The 15,889-nt window shown below is 48.4% G+C and overlaps 1 non-coding gene across 1 annotated transcript; it reads right to left on the bottom strand.

Moving 5' to 3' along the window:
* Positions 1-1,111: 1,111 nt before the first annotated feature.
* Positions 1,112-1,186, bottom strand: Trnas-cga (transfer RNA serine (anticodon CGA)). Its single transcript has one exon. It is a non-coding gene; the product is annotated as a tRNA-Ser (tRNA).
* Positions 1,187-15,889: the final 14,703 nt, after the last annotated feature.

Below are 15,889 nucleotides of genomic sequence, written 5' to 3'. Positions count from 1 at the left end.
TGGGTGCCACGGCTGCTGACTCCTGAAATGAGAGAACGACGTGTTGATGCTCGTGAAGGACTTCTTCGACGCTCTGAACGAGAAGGTGATGGCTTCCTTGCAAGAATCGTTACAGGGGACAACCTGGGTTCACTTCCACCAACCGGAAACGAAGAGAGCGAGCAAGGAATGGCGCCATTCCTCATCACCCGAAGAAGTTTCGAACAGAACCATCAGCAGGGAAGGTCATGCTGACTCTTTTGGGACGAAAAAGGCGTCATTATGGAGCATTACGTGCCTAGAGAGACCACTGCATCATACACAGATGTCCTAAAAAATCATCTGCGGCCTGCAGTCAAATCAAAGCGACGTGGATTGCTGTCAGCGAGCGAAAGAATTTGAAAATCTCGCGCGTGCTTTTTGAAGGCTACATATAACATCGCGGGTTGCATAGAACGATATCGGTAGGGGCAGCTGAATAATCCTGCTCTTGTTTACTTTCAAGGAAATTTACTGAGCTTTTCGTTTTTAATAAAAATAACTACAGAGTTTGTGATTATTCATAAGTTCCCACCCGATGCAAGCATCTAATGGATTTATTATCTTTGTCACGTTCTCAGTTGGATCCTGGAGTGCTACTACAATTCTCTACCAATCATAGGCCGGCCGATGTGGGCGAGCGGTTCTAGGCGCTTAAGTCTGGAACCACGCGACCGGTACCGGTCGCAGGTTCGAAGCCTGTGCCTCGGGGCCGGCCGGTGTGGCCGAACGGTTCTAGGCGCTTCAGTCCGGAACGGCGCTGATGCTAAGGTCGCGGGTTCGAATCCTGTCTCGGGCATGGATGTGTGTGATGTCCTTAGGTTAGTTAGGTTTAAGTAGTTCTAACCTCTAGGGGACTGATGACCTCAGATGTTAACTCTCATAGCGCTCAGAGCCATTTGAACTACCAATCATATTTGTTTTTCTTCGGCATTTGTACTGCCGTCCACTTGGATCTCGAAAGCCCATATGATATCTGTATTCCATCAGCAACATTATACTCTGTTCGGACAACTCCATCGCACACGCAGCCCACAACAACAAAAGTAGGCAAGATAGCAGACAACGAAACTTCCTGGCAGATTAAAACTGTGTGCCCGACCGAGACTCGAACTCGGGACCTTTGCCTTTCGTGGGCAACTGCTCTACCAACTGAGCTACCGAAGCACGACTCACGCCCGGTACTCACAGCTTTACTTCTGCCAGTATCTCGTCTCCTACCTTCCAAACTTTACAGAAGCTCTTCTGCTAGACATGCAGAACTAGCACTCCTGAAAGAAAGGATACTGTGGAGACATGGCTTAACCACAGCCTGGGGGGATGTTTCCAGAATGAGATTTTCACTCTGCAGCGGAGTGAAAATCTCATTCTGGAAACATCCCCCCAGGCTGTGGTTAAGCCATGTCTCCACAGTATCCTTTCAAAGGTCCCGAGTTCGAGTCTCGGTCGGGCACACAGTTTTAATCTGCCAGGAAGTTTCATATCAGCGCACACTCCGCTGCAGAGTGAAAATCTCATTCTGGAAACATCCCCCCAGGCTGTGGTTAAGCCATGTCTCCACAGTATCCTTTCTAAGGTCCCGAGTTGGAGTCTCGGTCGGGCACACAGTTTTAATCTGCCAGGAAGTTTCACATCAGCGCACACTCCGCTGCAGAGTGAAAATCTCATTCTAGCAGACAACGGCTTTCGGTACTGAAGCGCAGAAGCGTAGAGGACACAATCTTCGTTCGATACTTCTCTTAAAGACCGACACCCAGTGGGACAGTAGCCATCACTGGCGAAAGCGAAGCGAACGCGACGAATTCCGTTTGCTCACGCGCGCTTGTTGTTTATACCAGGGAGAATTGCCGTTCACTGTTCCACGTTCGCTTCGGAGTAAAGGGGCTGCAGAGTAGCTCGTCCTCAATCATTTGTTGGATGTATTCCAGTCTTTGTCTTCCCTTACAGCTTTCACCCGCTACGGCTCCATCTACTACCATACAAGTTATAGCCTGATGTCTTAACACACGTTCGGTCATGCTCTTCCTTCCCCTTGTCCGTGTTTTCCTTATGTTACTTTCTCCACCAATTCTGCGGAAGATCTTCCTCATTTCTTACATTACCAGACCGCCTAGTTTTCAGCATCAAATGGTTCAAATGGGCCGGCCGGAGTGGCCGTGCGGTTCTAGGCGCTGCAGTCCGGAACCGAGCGACCGCTACGCTCGCAGGTTCGAATCCTGCCTCGGCCTTGGATGTGTGTGATGTCCTTAGGTTAGTTAAGTTTACTTAGTTCTAAGTTCTAGGCAACCGATGACCTCAGAAGTTAAGTCGCAAAGTGCTCAAAGCCGTTTGTTTCGTTCAAATAGCTCTGAGCAGAGTGGGAGTTAACTTCTGAGGTTTACTTAGTTCTAAGTTCTAGGCAACCGATGACCTCAGAAGTTAAGTCGCATAGTGCCCAAAGCCGTTTGTTTCGTTCAAATGGCTCTGAGCAGTGTGGGAGTTAACTTCTGAGGTCATCAGTCCCCTAAAACTTAGAACTACTTAAACCTAACCAACCTAAGGATATCACACACATCCATGCCCCAGACAGGATTCGAACCTGCGACCGTAGCAGTCGCGCGGTTCCGGACTGAAGCACCTAGAACCGCTCGGCCACAGCGCCCGGCTCTCATACTGAAGTTTAAGAGATTAGTCTGGAAGAATCAATATGGAAAGAAGTGGGATACGGAAGTACTAAGGAATGATGAAACACTCTTGAAGTTCTCTTAGATACAGCAATAAGGAATACCTCAACACGCTGTAAAGTTGAAGAGGAATTGTCATCTCCAAAAAGGCCAGTCACAGAAGTTGGAAAGAAAAAGATGGGCACAAACAAAGTATTTCCGAAGAAACCATGGGTAACAGAAGAAACACTCCAGTTGATCGATGGAAGAAGAAAGTACAAAATTGATCTGGGAAATTCAGGAATACAGAAATACAAGTCGCTGAGGAATAGATAGGAAGTGCGGGGAAACTAAGACGAAATGGCTGCTTGAAAAAAAAAAAGAAATGTATGTCGGAAGGACACACTCAGCCTATAGGAAAGTCAAAACAACCTTTGGTGAAATTAAAAGCAGGAGTGGTAACATTAAGGATGCAATGGGAATTCCACTATTATATGCAGAGAAGAGAGCCGATACGTGGAAGGAGTACCCTAAAGGCCTCTATGGCGGAAAACATTTGTCTGGTGTGATAAAAGAAGAAACAGGAGATGATTTAGAAGAGACAGGGGATCCAGTATTAGAATCAGAATTTAAGAGAGCTACGGAGGACTTACGTTCAAATAAGGCAGAAGGGATAGTTAACATTCCATGGTTCAAATGGCTCTGAGCACTATGGGACTTAACATCTGTGGTCATCAATCCCCTAGAACTTACAATTACTTAAACCTAACTAACCTAAGGACATCACACACATCCATGCCCGAGGCAGGATTCGAACCTGCGACCGTAGCAGTCACCCAGTTCTGGACTGAGCGCCTACAACCGCTAGACCACCGCGGCCGGCTAACATTCCATCGGGATTTCTAAAATCATTGGAGGAAGTGGAAACAAAATGACTATTCACGTTGTTGTGTAGAATGTATGAGTCTGGCACATATCATCCGACTTTCGAAAAAAATATCATCCACACAATTCCGAAGATAGCAAGAGTCGACAAGTGCGAGAATAATAGCACAATCAGCTTAACATCCAAGTTGCTGACAAGAGTAATACGCAGAAGAATGGAAAAGAAAATTGAGTTTGTGTGAAACGACGGATCAGTTTGCTTGTGGGAAAGGTAAAGGCACCAGAGAGGCAGTTCTGACGTTGTGATTGATAATGGAAGCAAGGTTAAAGAAAAACCAAGACACGTTCATAGGATTTGTCGACCTGGAAAAAGCGTTCGACAATATAAAATGGTGCAAGCTGTTCGAGATTCTGAAAAAAGCAGGGGTAAGCTATAGGGAGAGACGGGTCATATACAATATGTACAACAACCAAGAGGGAATGATAAGAATGGACGATCAAGAACGAAGTGCTCGTATTAAGAAGGATGTAAGACACGGATGTAGTCTTTCACTCCTATAGTTCAATCTGTACATCGAAGAAGCAATGATGGAAACAAAAGACAGGGTTCAGGAGAGGATTTAAAATTCTGCCAGTATCTCGTCTTCTACCTTCCAAACTTTACAGAAGCTCTCCTGCGAAGGTTCGCTGGAGAGCTTCTGTAAAGTTTGGAAGGTAGGAGACGAGATACTGGCAGAAGTGAAGCTGTGAGTACCGTGCATGAGTCGTGCTTCGGTAGCTCAGATGGTAGAGCACTTGCCCGCGAAAGGCAAAGGTCCCGAGTTCGGGTCTCGGTCGGGCACACATTTTTAATCTGCCAGGAAGTTTCAAATTTCATCATTTCTACTATCGCTCATTACTTTCACCTTTCTTCGTTTTATACTCTCAGTCCCGATTCTGTTCCCATTCTATTCTGTTCTGTAATTCTTCACACTCGCTGAGGTTAGCAATGTCATCAGCAAATTTCATTATTCATGTTCTGTCACCCTCAATTTTAATCCCACTCCTGACTGTTCCTTTATATTCCTCATTGCTCTTCGAGGTACAGATCAAGCAGCACTGCATCCCTGCGTTACTCCCTTTTTAATCCGAGCACTTCCTGGTCTTCAATTTTTATTATTCCCTGTTGGTTCTTGTACATATTTACATAACCTGTCTTCTTCTGTAGGTGACACATATTTTCCTGACAATTTAAAAAATCTAGCAGTATTTTACATTGTGTTTTTCTGAAGCCTTTCTTCTATTATCAAGCGCAGCGTCAAGACTGCTTCAGTGATGAATTTACCTTACCGAAAATAGAACTGCTCTTCATCTAACTGATTGCCGGCCGCTGTGGCCGAGCAATTCAAGGCGCTTCAGTCCGGAACCGCGCTGCAGCTACGGTCGCAGATTCGATTTCTGCCTCGGGCATGGCTGTGTGTGATGTCCTTAGGTTAGTTAGGTTTAATTAGTTCTAAGTTCTAGGCGACTGGTGACCTCAGAAAAGTCGCATAGTGCTCAGAGTCATTTGAACCATTTGAACCTAACAGATTCTTCTGTTTACTATTACTGCCATTAGTTTGGATGCGTGAGCCGTTAAACTGATTGTACAATAATTCTCTCATTTGTTTGTCGTTACTAGCTTCGGGATTGTCTGGCGATATTTTTCCTAAAATCCGATGGTATTTCTCCATATTCATAGATACTACACACCAACTTATATAGTAGCTTCACTGCCACATCCACCAACGATTTCAAAAATTCTGAAGGAACATCCCATCGCATTAGGAGAAAAAAAAAAATTCGAGCCTTCTGCTGACGCTAACCGACGGTCCCGCAAGAGCCTTCAGCGCTTTCCGCATGCGTCACCGCCTTCTGAACCCATTACATCAGTGATCGGCTAGGGCTCGTTCGAATGCTGGGTGCGTCTTAGAGCGAGGTACTGTGCGAAAGACGCATCGGTATGCGAGTGGGCGTAAGTTGCGCAATGCTGGAGCGGCTTGAGTTACGTGGAGTGCGAAGGAGAGCGGCTACAGCACTTCCTGGTGACCAGCGGAGCAGAGGTCAGATGGGGTCGCCTGCTAACACACTGCGCAGACAGCGTGCGAGTGCGCGCAGAGGCTGTCGGCGAACCGGAAAGCTATGGCGCATTAGCGGCGGTCTCGCTATGCACCGCCGCTAGTATAAGCCAAAGAGCAAGTTACCTCAAGTCTCCGGGGCAAATTTTTCACCTTCAATTTGTTTTCCAAAAAAAACGGTGCCTGCCATATCGAAACAATAGGGTAGTACGGAGAGATTATTAGCGGCGATCGTTAAGCCAGGTCGCTTTCCAGTGAAAGTTCGTGTTCTGTGCGTGCATTGAAGTCTCCACCTGTGTTCAGTAAGGCCTTTCACAAGAGTACTCCGCAAACCAGTGTGAAGTAAACGGCAAAGGGTTTTTCCCATTGTACAACTTGATGGAGCTAATTCCCATTCTATTCACGTATAGCATGAATACATAATGACTGTTTAAACACCACTGAGCTCGCTACCATCGCTCTAATCTTGTCTTTGCCGGCCCTACCAGACCGATACGTTTGCTGTCGTAGTACGGTCCTAGACTGTTATCTTATTTTGGTTCTTGAAACTTTTTGAAGCATGCTTTCGCGGAATAGTTGACTTCAAGAGTCATGTCAGGTTTTTCAACATCTTTATAACGCTCTCTCAAGGATGAAAGAAACGTGTGACCATTCGAATTATACTTGGTACATATTCAGTACCCCCTGTTGGTCATCTCTGGTAATGGTTCCACACACTTGAGCAGTATCCTAGGATGGATCACATGAGTGTTGTATAACGAATAAGTCTACGATCGGTTATCGAGGTAGCAACTCGCGACCTAGCGTGTGCAGTGCACCTCCGAGTAAAAATGGCATTAAGTCACCTCGGAAAATACGAGTATATTTGTGCGATCTCAAGCGCATTCTAATATCGTGTGAAGTATTTTGTGGCTTCTGTGGTGCTCGGGAACCAATTATTATTGACCAGGAATCTTGTTACGAATATTAACGACAGACGCGCTAGAAATCTTACTAATTCTGCGACTGGACAAATAAAACAATATTAGTTGGCATCCTAACATTTTACGATTCTTATTATACTTAGCATCCAAACCTGCCCACCTGTCACATTATTATGCACTTTTTATGGAACAAGCGTTACAGTTCCTGCCCTGATACTGTTACACAGTTAACATTGTCAAATGTCTTCTCTGCATAAGAACTGCGATAAACGTAGTTCTGTCTTTCTCCAGTATACAAATCGTATGGACAGTCCCAAACGACTGAAAAAAAACGCAGGTGACTCCAGTATGCAAGAAGGGTAAAAGAACGGAGCTGCAAAATTACAGACCACTATCCCTAACTTCCGTTTACTGCAATACCCTTGAACATATTCTTAATTCGAATACAACACACAACACATTTTTATTGTGGCGCTTACTATGCGCTAGCGATTGTTAGCAGAGTCTTTATCGACAAGCGTAAACGTGCATCATTTCCCCTTCAATTCTTGCTGTAAGTGGGATAGGCAGACTGCTAGCTTGTAGATGTACAGAAAATCTAATGATACACACACACAAAAAGTTTTGCATAACCTCTGCTCCGAGAGTTCTGGAAACTGTACTGAAAATTGGAGTAGGAATCAACATAAACATCGTTTACGGTCCAGATTGTTGTACGCACCGACACCTCTAACACCCTGTTGTGGATAGTATGCCACGACGAATATAGGACTGCATCAATGCAAGTTCATCGAGGCACTGTTTGTTCAGATTGCCCCACTCCTCAACTGCGATTCAGCGAACATCCCTCAGAGTCGTTGGTGGATCACGTTCCCCATAAACAGCCCTTTCCAAACTATCGCAAGCATGTTCGATAGGTTTGATGTGTGGAGAACATGTTGGCCACTCTTGTCGAGAGCTCTCGCTGACGTGAAGGAAGTCATTCACAAGATGTGCACGATGGGGGCGCGTTTTGTCGTCCATGAATAGGAATGCCTCGCCAATATGCTGTCGATAAGGTTGCACTATCTGTCGGAGGACGTCATTCACGTATCGTACAGCCGTTACGGCGCCTTCCGTGACCACCAGCGGCGTACATCGGCCTCACATAATGCCAACCCAAAACATCAGGGAACTTCTCCACCTTGCTGCACTCGCTGGACAGTGTGTCTAAGGCGTTCAGCTTGACCGGGTTCCCTCCAAATACGTCTCCGACGATTCTCTGGTTAAAGGCTTATGCAACATTCATCGGTGCAGAGAACGTGATGCCAAATCTGAGCGGTCCATTCGGCATGTTGTCGGGCCCATCTGTACCGCGCTGCGTGGTGACGTGATTGCAAAGACGGACTTCGCCAGGGACCTCGGGAGTGAAGTTGCGCATCGTGCAGCCTATTGCGCTCAGTTTGAGTCGTAACACGACGTCTTGCGGCTGCACGAAAAGCACTATTCAACATGGTGGCGTTGCTGTCAGGGTTCCTCCAAGCCGTAATCCGTAGGTAGCGGTTATCCACTGCAGCAGTAGCCCTCGGACGGCCTGGGCGAGGCATGTCATCGACAGTTCCTGTCTCTCTGCATCTCCTCCATGTCCGAACAACATCGCTTTGGTTCACTCCGAGACGCCTGGACACTTCCCTTGTTGAGAGCCATTCCTGGCACAAAGGAACAATGCGGACGCAATCAAACAGCGGTATTGACCCTCAAGGCACGGTTGAAATACAGACAACACGAGCCGTGTACCTCCTATCGGCGGTCGGTCTGGCCGGGCGGATCTAGGCGCTTTAGTCGAACCGCGCGACCGCTACGTCGCGGGTTCGAATCCTGCCTCGGGCATGGATGTGTGTGATAGGTTAGGTAGGTTTAAGTACCTGTAAGTCCTAGGAGAGTGATGACCTCAGATGTTAAGGCCCGTAGTGCTCAGAGCCATTTGAAGCAGTTTAGGTCCTTCCTGGTGGAATGCCTCGAACTGATGGGCTGTCGGTCACCCCCCCCCCCCTCCCCCCCCCCCCCCCCCGCCTCCCGTCTAATAGCTAATAGGCACTGGTCATGCAAGGTTGTTTACATCCTTGAGCGGGCTTAGTGACATCTCTGAACAGTCATAGGGACTGTGTCTGTGATACAATATCCACAGTCAACGTTTATCTTCAGGAGTTCTCGGAACCAGCGTTTATTTATTTATTTATTTAATTTATTTATTTAATGCGAAATTATAGACCTATTACCTGATGTTTAAAACAGGTCGTGCATCTTACAATTTTCGTTTTTCATCTTTTTACAGTTTTCTTTCGTTCTGTTTTATCTACAACATTTACAAAGAATGATGCTCTTCAAAATAACAATAATTTAAGGTTGAAATATGAATAAAATTTTGTTGTTTTTTAAGAAGAATATTAAATGAAGATGGGATAGATGAGAGATTTGTTAGTACAATCACCGAATGTGACTGACGGTGAATACCACGGAATGGTGTCTTCGAGCCGTTGACCGCCAGTCAAACAAACACACACACACACACACACACACACACACACACACACACACACACACACACACACACACACACACACACGGTGATGCAAGGCTTTCTTTTAATGAGCGTAAATGAGTACTTAAATACGCAGTATATTTTTGCAATGTGCAGCAGATTCTTTTTTATTGGCCGGTACGCTGACCCGCTTTCCGTCCAGATACCGAAATGTCTCTTCGTAGTGTTGAGAGACGATATTGACATTGATACTTCCTGGGAGATTAAAACTGTGTGCCGGACCGAGACTCGAACTCGGGACCTTTGCCTTTCGCCGGCAAGTGCTCTACCACCTGAGCTACCCAAGCACGACTCACGCCCCGTCCTGACAGCTTTACTTCTGCCAGTACCTCGTCTCCTACCTTCCAAACTTTACAGAAGCTCTCCTGCGAACCTTGCATATCTAGCACTCCTGAAAGAAAGGATACTGCGGAGACATAGCTTAGCCACAGCCTGGGGGATGTTTCCAGAATGAGATTTTCACTCTGCAGCGGAGTGTGCGGTGATACGAAACTTCCTGGCAGATTAAAACTGTGTGCCGGACCGAGATTCGAACTCGGGACCTTTTCCTTTCGCGGGCAACTGCTCTACCATCTGAGCTACCCAAGCACGACTCACGCCCCGTCCTCACAGCTTTACTTCTGCCAGTACCTCGTCTCCTACCTTCCACACTTTACAGAAGCATTCGTGCGAACCTTGCGGAAGTAGCACACCTGAAAGAAAGGATATTGTGGAGACTTGGCTTAGTCGCAGCCTAGGGACTGCAAGGTTCGCAGGAGAGCTTCTGTAAAGTTTGGAAGGTAGGAGACGAGGTACTGGCAGAAGTAAAGCTGTGAGTACCGGGCGTGAGTAGTGCTTCGGTAGCTCAGATGGTAGAGCACTCGTCCGCGAAAGGAAAAGGTCCCGCGTTCGAGACTCGGTCTGGCACACAGTTTTAATCTGCCAGGAAGTTTCGTATCAGCGCACACTCCGCTGCAGAGTGAAAATCTCATCCTGGAAACATCCACCAGGCTGTGGCTAAGCCATGTCTCCGCAATATCCTTTCTCTCAGGAGTGATAGTTCTGCAAGGTTCGTAGGAGAGCTTCTGTGATGTTTGTAAAGTAGGAGACGAGGTACTGGCAGAAGTACAGCTGTGAGGGCGGGACGTGAGTCGTGCTTGGGTAGCTCAGGTGGTAGAGCACTTGCCCGCGAAAGGCAAAGGTCCCGAGTTCGAGTCTCGGTCGGGCACACAGTTTTAATCTGCCATCAAGTTTCATATCAGCGCACACTCCGCTGCAGAGTGAAAATCGCATTCCGGAAACATCCCCCAGGCTGTGGCTAAGCCATGTCTCCACAGTATCCTTTCTAAGGTCTCGAGTTCGAGTCTCGGTCGGGCACACAGTTTTAATCTGCCAGGAAGTTTCATATCAGCGCACACTCCGCTGCAGAGTGAAAATCTCATTCTGAAATTGACGTTTCTTAAAATATCGCTATATCGAATTTCCAATGATCGCGCGGTGGATCGCGCTGTGGCCGCTACAAGGCCAGCCGCAGGGAGACCCGCTAGCGGACTTTGCGAAGTCGGCGACTGGAATGAATGCCAGTGGCACGGCCCGGGGGTCGGCGCGCGATGATGTATACGCATCCGGCCACACCGCCGCCGGCGCCGCCTTTGAGGAAGCGGGCATACCTGCGCCCCCCGCCGCAGGTTCCGGGAGGCTGCGGCCCACTGACCCAGACGGCAGACGAGACGGGAGCTCCTCCGGGCCAGCCAGACACCTGCTGCGGCGCTGCAGCATCCGGGACGGCGGCCCGAGGGAGGAGCAGCGGTCCCGGCGCTCTGAGCGCGCCGACGACGCTACCGCACGGCGAGCGGGCCAGAGGAGTTCCAAAGATGATGGGTTGGGTTGGGTTGGCTGATGATGTACTTTCCGGGCTGTGAGGTCGTGGTCCAAGAACTTTTTCTGCTCCTTGCGTTTCGTCCAGGACTGCGCTGCACTTCCTCAGAGGCGCTGCTCCGCTGAGTCTTGCCGACTGTCGGCAAGACTCAGCGCCTCTGAGGAAGTCCAGCGCAGTCCTGCACGACACGTAAGGAGCAGAAAAAGTTCTTGGACCACGGCCTCACATCCCGGAAAGTATATCAACAGCCATGTCACCCGGTCGTGAAAGCCTTCATTCTACAATTGGGTTGGGTTGTTTGGGGAAGGAGGCCAGACAGCGAGGTCACCGGTCTCATCGGATTGGGGAAGGAACGGGAAGGTAGTCCGCCGTGCTCTGTCAGAGGAACCACCCCGGCATTTGCCTGGAGCGATTTAGGGAAATCACGGAAAACCTAAATCAGGATGGCCGGACGCGGGATTGAACCGTCGTCCTCCCGAATGCGAGTCCAGTGTGCTGACCACTGCGCCACCTCGCTCGGTTCCAAAGAAGAGCGGCACGTTTAAAAAAAAATGGCTCTGAGCACTATGGGACTTAACATCTGTGGTCATCAGTCCCCTAGAACTTAGAACTACTTAAACCTAACTAACCTAAGGACATCACACAACACACAGTCATCACGCCGGGAATCGAACCTAGGAACCCGGGCGCGGGAAGCGAGAACGCTACCGCACGACCACGAGATGCGGACGCAGCGCGTTTCGTGACAATTTGGTAAGCGTGGTAGCGTTACGGAGATGTTTAGCAAACTCAAGTGGCAGACTCTGCAAGAGAGGGGCTTTGCATCGCGGTGTAGCTTTCTGACCAGCTTTCGAGAGGGTGCGTTTCTGGATGAGGTATCGAATATACTGCTTCCCCCTACTTATACCTCCCGTGGAGATCACGAATGTAAAATTAGAGAGATTCGAGCACGCACGGAGGCTTTCAGACAGTCGTTCTACCCGCGAACCGTACGAGACTGGAACAGGATAGGGAGGTAACGACAGTGGCACGTAAAGTGCCCTCCGCCACACACCGTTGGCTGGCTTGCGGAGTATAAATGTAGATGTAGAACCGGGCCGTTTCTCTATCTTCCTCTCTTTCTCTCTTTCTCTCTCTCTTTCTCTCTCTTTCTCTCTTTCTCTTTCTCTTTCTCTCTCTCTCTCTCTCTTTCTCTTTCTCTTTCTCTTTCTCTCTCTCTCTCTCTCTCTCTCTCTCCCCAACTCTGTCTCCAGAATGAATAGTACCCACTGCAGGGTAGCGTGCGCTGGAAGACTAAAAGTGTGTACCGGATAGGGACTCGAACCGGTAACCATAATCTCCTCGTTTCCTGAGTCCATTTTTTTTTTCCTCCGTCAATACGTGTAATATTTGGCCTATAGACCGACGGTCTGCGAGCGTGTACCTTTCAGTTCTTAGCTGTAAAAACAGGGCGCAAAATGGTTCGAATGGCTCCGAACATCTAAGGTCATCAGCCCCCTATAATACAGAACTACTTAAACCTAACTAACCTAAGGACATCACACACATCCATGCCCGAGGCAGGATTCGAACCTGCGGCCGTAGCGGTCCCGCAGTTCCAGACTGTAGCGCCTAGAACCGCTCGGCCACTCTGTCCGGCAACAGGCCGCAGCAGCTTGCAAGGAACGACTCATGTGCAATCTTCGTACATCCATATTTAAATTGGACCAAGGTGAGACACAGCTGGTATAATTTTTATTAAAAGTGAAACTCCTCCAGCTGTACTTAAGATTTTATACTTATTTGGCTACTAGTTTCTACGTTGCGCCAACGCCATCTTCAGGCCCTATATAACACCACCATACATAAAACAAAACAATGCGAGAAGGTAGTAGTCTGTGAGGTAGTACACAAAATAAATATATTATAAAGATATTATACATAGGATATATTCATTAAAAGTAGTTACATTTCGTTCATTTTCACTAAGATGCAATTTACCTTAACATTAACAATTTTTATGGTACAAACAAGTACAAATGATGTTAAATATACACCGTTATTTATCTACACTCCTGGAAATGGAAAAAAGAACACATTGACACCGGTGTGTCAGACCCACCATACTTGCTCCGGACACTGCGAGAGGGCTGTACAAGCAATGATCACACGCACGGCACAGCGGACACACCAGGAACCGCGGTGTTGGCCGTCGAATGGCGCTAGCTGCGCAGCATTTGTGCATCGCCGCCGTCAGTGTCAGCCAGTCTGCCGTGGCATACGGAGCTCCATCGCAGTCTTTAACACTGGTAGCATGCCGCGACAGCGTGGACGTGAACCGTATGTGCAGTTGACGGACTTTGAGCGAGGGCGTATAGTGGGCATGCGGGAGGCCAGGTGGACGTACCGCCGAATTGCTCAACACGTGGGGCGTGAGGTCTCCACAGTACATCGATGTTGTCGCCAGTGGTCGGCGGAAGGTGCACGTGCCCGTCGACCTGGGACCGGACCGCAGCGACGCACGGATGCACGCCAAGACCCTAGGATCCTACGCAGTGCCGTAGGGGACCGCACCGCCACTTCCCAGCAAATTAGGGACACTGTTGCTCCTGGGGTATCGGCGAGGACCATTCGCAACCGTCTCCATGAAGCTGGGCTACGGTCCCGCACACCGTTAGGCCGTCTTCCGCTCACGCCCCAACATCGTGCAGCCCGCCTCCAGTGGTGTCGCGACAGGCGTGAATGGAGGGACGAATGGAGACGTGTCGTCTTCAGCGATGAGAGTCGCTTCTGCCTTGGTGCCAATGATGGTCGTATGCGTGTTTGGCGCCGTGCAGGTGAGCGCCACAATCAGGACTGCATACGACCGAGGCACACAGGGCCAACACCCGGCATCATGGTGTGGGGAGCGATCTCCTACACTGGTCGTACACCTCTGGTGATCGTCGAGGGGACACTGAATAGTGCACGGTACATCCAAACCGTCATCGAACCCATCGTTCTACCATTCCTAGACCGGCAAGGGAACTTGCTGTTCCAACAGGACAATGCACGTCCGCATGTATCCCGTGCCACCCGACGTGCTCTAGAAGGTGTAAGTCAACTACCCTGGCCAGCAAGATCTCCGTATCTATCCCCCATTGAGCATGTTTGGGACTGGATGAAGCATCGTCTCACGCGGTCTGCACGTCCAGCACGAACGCTGGTCCAACTGAGGCGCCAGGTGGAAATGGCATGGCAAGCCGTTCCACAGGACTACATCCAGCATCTCTACGACCGTCTCCATGGTAGAATAGCAGCCTGCATTGCTGCGAAAGGTGGATATACACTGTACTAGTGCCGACATTGTGCATGCTCTGTTGCCTGTGTGTATGTGCCTGTGGTTCTGTCAGTGTGATCATGTGATGTATCTGACCCCAGGAATGTGTCAATAAAGTTTCCCCTTCCTGCGACAATGAATTCGCGGTGTTCTTATTTCAATTTCCAGGAATATATATATATGTTCTTATGGAAGAAAAGAGATACGAGACACAAAGTGAAGACCGATACGTTTTCACGGAAAGTGAGACGTGACGTCCACATACGTGGACGTCTATTTATGTCCTGGTGAATCATCAGGCAAATATTTCATGTCCAGTTGTGTCATGCTCATTTATTAGTTTGCTGAAAAACATAAAAAGAAAAATTTCCTGCGAAATTTTTTGTCGCAGGAGCTAAGAGATTAACATTTCGCGGGCTACGGCCTCGCTTACTGAAGTATCCAAGCACGACTTACGACCAGCCCTCACAGCTTCACTTACGCCGGTATTGAAACGTTTCCTGCGTCCGTACGTCGGAGGTTGCCTGGCATCGCACGAAATCACACACGCAACGACCGCGGTAGAATCCGCATATTCTCAGCCATGTGTGGTGCGCGAGGCATATTACGCGCCGTACTTCTCTGTACGACATTTGATATTTTTAAAAATATCGAGCATGCGATGTATCGACTTGTAACAACATCACTACATGTACTGCAAGTATCGAAAAAAAAAATATCGAGACATAGAAATAGTGACGCAAAATGTATCGATACACATGTCTGCAGAAAGATCGACTGTAAATATGCCATGTTTAGTGCAGTATATTTAAGTAGTGATTTATTATTGGATATTCTTTGCATCAACAAACTAGCGTCCTGCTTATACGCCTTAGAGCATGAACTGGAAGAAAAATGACGCACGTTCAGGCTTGGCGATAACCACTTTGCTAACGATGGTAACTGCATGTAAATGGCACAGTAAAGGGTGTCCGATGGGTCCGTCGTTAGGTTTCGTCACACATCGGATTTGTCCACTTCATGTCGCTTCCACGTTTCTTCACTTCTGACAACGCCAGCGGCCTCGCTGTTGCAGTGTGTAAAATGGTTCAAATGGCTCTGAGCACTATGGGACTTAACTTCTGAGGTCATCAGTCCCCTAGAACGTAGAACGACTCAAACCTAACTAACCTAAGGACTGAACACACACGTATGCCCGAGCCAGGATTCGAACCTGCGACCGTAGCGGTCTCGCGGTTCCAGACTGTAGCGCCTAGAACCGCACGGCCACTCCGGCCGGCTGCAGCGTGTAGTTCCGTGGTGAAGCCAAACGTTGCAGTTTCTGTTGGTTGCGTCGAGGGCCGATTACGTCAGCATTTACCCTCATACGTCTCCGCCCATCGCAAAGACCAATCTTGTAATTTAGGTTTTTGTTTACCATTTTCAGCAGCTGCTTTCGAAGAATGCTTATGTGAAGAAATAGCTCACTAGTTTGTTTCTTTCTTCTTTCTGCCACGCTGGTTCACACAGTCTAAGAGAAAGACTGGACAAGATGAAAGCTCAAAAAGAAATAACAGTCCTTCACACAGTGACAGTAAAATTACACTCT

This window comes from Schistocerca gregaria, chromosome 11 (genome assembly GCF_023897955.1).
Source record: "Schistocerca gregaria isolate iqSchGreg1 chromosome 11, iqSchGreg1.2, whole genome shotgun sequence".
Classification (NCBI taxonomy): Eukaryota; Metazoa; Arthropoda; class Insecta; order Orthoptera; family Acrididae; genus Schistocerca; species Schistocerca gregaria.
The sequence above is the reverse complement of the archived record's forward strand: the minus strand, read 5'-3'. Positions and strand labels throughout refer to the sequence as shown.